Raw genomic sequence first — 4964 nt, 5'->3', positions numbered from 1 at the left:
TCCAAATCAAACAAGTAGTGGTGAGAATGGTGTGATTCAAACAGGGTGAGCAGCAGATTTTCATGTAGCATTGGAACAAGAATCACACTGTTAGGTCCAACTGTTGCAGGCAAAGGGGCGGGCACCCATTGGGAGCCAAGCAGAGCATACAATTGGCTCCGAAGTGATTGCATGCACTGTTAATTTTGGACTCGAACTTTGTAACTTCTGGCTGTGACACTGTTTGCCGACCTGCCCAACCCAGATCGGTGCCAAGGTGATCCAGTTGACAAACTTTAGCATTTTGATTACTCTATTCTAATCTAAACTTGATACATGTATCAAGAGATAGAGAAAGATAGACAGGGACCCTTAAATATGACAGTGTGATGACCTTTTCAGTCACCTTTTACTTCATTGAATTTTAGCCCTCTACAATTGCACACAGTACTGGAAATCTGTTCCAATGGAAATTAACCAACTCTAGAGCCGCTACAAACCTGTGTAAACCAATATGACCAAACATTGAAATAACACAAGTCATTCATCGTAACCTCTATGAGCACTGAATGTTCTTTGCAGCTTTTGATATCGTCTACTGTCACAACATGTTTGTAGATATGAAGGTAGATTGAGGAGAAATATTTATATGTAGAAAAGTCTTGTTTTTCCAATTTCTTGTTTTCTCACTCTGCCTTATTTAAGACACATACATACTTGCAACTTGTTCACAGGCTTGTTCCAACTTTTTAAACTTTATTTTCAGATTTTCGAAGATATTTTCTTTCCAGACATTCAGTGTACAGTCAAAAACATACATTTCAACAACAACTTAGATTTCTATAGCAGATCTGAGACATCTATCTGTAGATTATATACAGATAGATGTCTCAGATGGTAGATAGTTGCTTTACAGGGCGATGGATAGTGAGAAGACACTGAGTGGCAGTAAAAGGAAGAGCATCAAAAGCATGGCTAAAGAGGAGAGTCTTAAGGGGGCTTTTGAAGGCAGAGAGGGAGGTGATAAGAAAGGGATACTGAGAAAAGGAGCCTGGAGACTGAGAGTGTAGTGACTGAAGGAGCTGGTAATAGAGGGAATGGGTAAGTTGTTGGAAAAGCAGAGGTGTATGTATGGACACAGGACTGGAGGAGATTGCAGAGGTAGGAAGCTGAGAGGCCAAGGATGGTTTCAAAGGTGAGGATGAGAATCTTCAAGTCGATTATCTGGGACACAGGGAGCCAGTGGAGCTTGGTGAGGATAGTGGTGTTGGGGATATGGGTCCTATTGTGGACTATGGTGTTCTGGAAGACTTGCAGTTTATGGAGGGTTGAAGCAGTGAGACCAGCAAGGAGAACATTGGAGAAAAGGAAAAGGAAAGGACTTTCATTTATATAACGCTTTTCATGACCTCAGGACATCCCAAAGTGCTTTACAGCCAATTAAGTACTTTTGAATTGTAGTCACTGTTGTAATGTAGGAAACAGCAAGGTCCCACAAACAGCATTGAGGTAAATTATCAGATCATCTGTTTTAGTGATGTTGGTTGAGGGATAAATATTGGCCAGGGGACTGGGGAGAACTCCCCTGCTCCTCATCAAAATAGTGTCATAGGATCTTTTATGTCCACCTGAGAGGGGAGACAGTTTAACGTCTCATCCGAAAGACGGTGCCTCCAACAGTGCAGCACTCCCTCAGGGCTGCACCGGAGCGTCGAGACAGTTTCCGGAATGGAGCTTTAACCCACAACCTTCTGATTCAGAGGCGACAGTGCTACCCACTGAGTCACAGCTGAGAAGTTTGCAAGTAAGGTGAGAGATGAATGGATCAGGAAGAAGATATTGACTGGCTCTGGGGCCTTTGTAATTGCATGATCCTAACGCTGCCCCTCGGTGAGGCCAGTTGCAGCAACTTGCAGCTAGTCTGGTGTGAAATCAGTACAGACCGGCATTTGAACCTGCATTTTAGCTGCAAAACTGGCAGGGGAGCTCTTTAAGGCTCTTTTTAAAATTGGATTTAACCCCTTATGATACAGAAACTCAGTTTCAGCTGTGAGGTTATCTCTGAATGTCGTTTTCTTTGTTAATTGCTGATTTTTTTCTTTCCCCCTGTTGGCAAAATTCTGACTAAACTGCATCCATTTCATTAGCGAGACACAGCATAGTCGTGAACTTCTTTAAATAGACCAAAACCCAACGATGACGACAAGCTGCACCAGCTCTTAATGCTGACTGCAGCGTCGTATGTTCAAACAGAAATATAGATTTGTCCCTGCTAAAAGGAACAAAATAAATCGCCAGCATCACCTCGTAGTAAATAACACAACCAAAGAATAAGATATTTGATACTGATGGTACGAAATTACACTTTTTGAAATATCCTGCAGTCCCAAATATGCAAAATAGGTAGATTTTCCCCCTCCCCTTTCCAAGACAATACTGAAGAATTTAGCTGCTCTCTGTAATATAAACCTCCCTATTTACTGCAGGACACTGAAGAGGTTCAATACCTCTCCGTAATAAACCCATATATACCACAGGCTGCTCAGGAATTCAGTAACTCTGTAATACTGCAGTAAACGGAACAGATTCAGTAACTTCTCTGTAATATAGACCCATACATACTACAGGTCACTACAACAGCAACTTGCATTTAAATAGCATCTTGAACGTAGTAAAAGGTTCCAAGGCGCTGCACAGGAGCGATTATCAAACAAAATTTGATACCGAGCCACATAAGGAGATATTAGGACAGGTGACCAAAAGCATGGTCAAAGAGGTAAGTTTTGAAGAAGGAGAGAGAGGAAGAGAGACGGAAAGGTTTAGGGAGGTAATTCCAGAGCTTAGGGCCTAGACAGCTGAAATCGGGGATGCGCAAGAGGCCAGAGTGGAGATCTCGAGGGGTTGTAGGGCTGGAAGAGGTTCCAGAGATAGGGAGGGGGGCGGCCTTGGAGGGATTTGAACACAAGGATGAGAATTTTAAAATCGAGGCATTGCTGAACCGGGAGCCAATGTAGGTCAGCGAGCAGAGGGATGATGGGCGAACGGGACTTGTTGCGAGTTAAGATACAGGCAGCAGAGTTCTGGTTGAGCTGAAGTTTACGGAGAGTGGTAGGTGGGAGGCCAGCCAGGAGAGCATCAGAATAGTCGAATCTGGAGATTTCAAAGGCATGGATGAAGGTTTTAGCAGCAGATGGGCTGAGGCAGGGGCGGAGATGGACGAAATTGCAGAGGTGAAAGTAGGCGGTCTTGGTGATGGAGAGGATATGGGGTCGGAAGCTCAGTTCAGGGTCAAATAAGACGCCAAGTTTGCAAACACTCCGGTTCAGCTTCAGACAGTGGCCAGGGAGAGGGATGGAGTCGGTGGCTAGGGAATGGAGTTTATGGCAGGGACCAAAGACAATGGCTTTGGTCTTCCCAATATTTAATCGGAGGAAATTTCTGCTCATCCAGTACTGGGTGTCAGTCAGGCTGGGTGACAAATCAAAGGTGGTCGAGAGAGGTCAGTAACTCTCTGTAATATAAACCTATGTACACTACAGGCCACTAAGAAATTCAATAACTCTCTAATGTAAACCTATATATACTGCAGAACACTGAACAGTTTCAGTAACTTCTCTGTCATATAAATCCATATATACTGCAGGTTTAAGCAAATAAATAACTTCTAGTGGCCTATCAGAACATCACAGCTGCAAAGATGAATTGAGACATTCAAAATGACTAATTTTGAACTAGAAAAAATAAAACGCCAAGCCTGATTATCATATCTTTCCCTTTTGGTGAAGTAACCTGCCCTTTTGTTTGAACTGCTGTGTGGCATGTCTGCTTTCCAATCTTTCACCTCGGCCCCTCCGTGTCTAAACATGATCGGCGACAGTAATAGCTGCAGGGGGGGTGGACACGGTACTTTTAAGTGACAGGGGCAGTGGATTGTGGTTCGAGACCAGTCAACGGCAGACGGCCTCAGCTGCTCCTCGATGTGACATTCTGCTACTTGAGCGACGAGGGGAATGACGAAAGCCCTCTCGACAGAAAACTTTCACTTGACAAGAAGGTGACAGGTCCCGGCACAGCTGGTTCCTGAGATCTCTCGGACAACCCGGAGAGAGCCTGTGCACCCAATACGTGCTGCTAATTTTAGTCTGGGAGCCCTGAGGGAAAAATAGAAGGAGAAAAAAAAAAGATTTTTGAAAAAGAAAATCACAGACATGACTACACATTTAGAAACTTAAAAAGTTATGTCAATGTGTATGTTATTTTTATATATATATATATATATATATATAATATAGTGATAGCCATTCTAGCATTACCAGAAAATATAATGGATTATCCTTGTATAAGGCAATTGATTTAATTGAAATGTTGTGAAACTTGCCCTCTTCCCCCATATTAATAAAACCGAATGTTAACTGTGTAAAATTCCTCATTAAAATCTTTGTCCGGCTTCCTAACATGAGAAACTCCAGCTGACAACCACTCTGCTTGTGCTGGTCCCTGCTGCTGAGACAGTAATACTCTCATTTTGCTTCACTCATTGTTGCAACGCAGCTGCGTAGCAACACGAAAAGAAAGGACTTGTATTTATCCAGTGTTTTATCACGTCTTCACACCGTTTCAGAGCATTTCACCACCAGTTACGGTTGGTATGTGGGTAACCGTGGCAGCCATTTTGCTGTCAGGAAGGTCCAACAAACAACAGATCGGATGACTGACCAGTCCATCTGCGTTTTGTTTTTGGTGTTGATGGCTGACGGAGGAATGCTGTGCAGGAGAATTCCCTCGCTCCTCTTCGAATAGTGGCGGTGGATCTTTTACATTGACCTGAATAGGGGGGGGACAAGGTCTCAGTTTTAGATCTTGTCTGAAAGATGGCACCTCTGGTAATGCAGCACTCCCTCGGTATTGAATTGGACTGTCACCAGATTATTTGCCCAAGTTCTGGAATGGTGTATGAACCCGCAACCTTTTGGACTCAGAGGCAG

At 43.5% G+C, this 4964-nt stretch overlaps 1 long non-coding RNA gene across 1 annotated transcript; it reads right to left on the bottom strand.

Annotated features, from left to right (window-relative positions):
• Window positions 1-714: 714 nt before the first annotated feature.
• Window positions 715-4714, bottom strand: LOC137333378 (uncharacterized). The gene is made up of 2 exons (XR_010965887.1): window positions 4293-4714; window positions 715-4130 (listed from the first exon to the last, which is right to left on the bottom strand). It is a non-coding gene; the product is annotated as an uncharacterized lncRNA (long non-coding RNA).
• Between the last annotated feature and the right edge of the window lie 250 nt (window positions 4715-4964).

The sequence above is a fragment of the Heptranchias perlo genome, chromosome 16 (assembly GCF_035084215.1).
Source record: "Heptranchias perlo isolate sHepPer1 chromosome 16, sHepPer1.hap1, whole genome shotgun sequence".
In the NCBI taxonomy this organism is placed as follows: domain Eukaryota; kingdom Metazoa; phylum Chordata; class Chondrichthyes; order Hexanchiformes; family Hexanchidae; genus Heptranchias; species Heptranchias perlo.
This window is presented reverse-complemented; position numbering and strand designations above follow the sequence as displayed.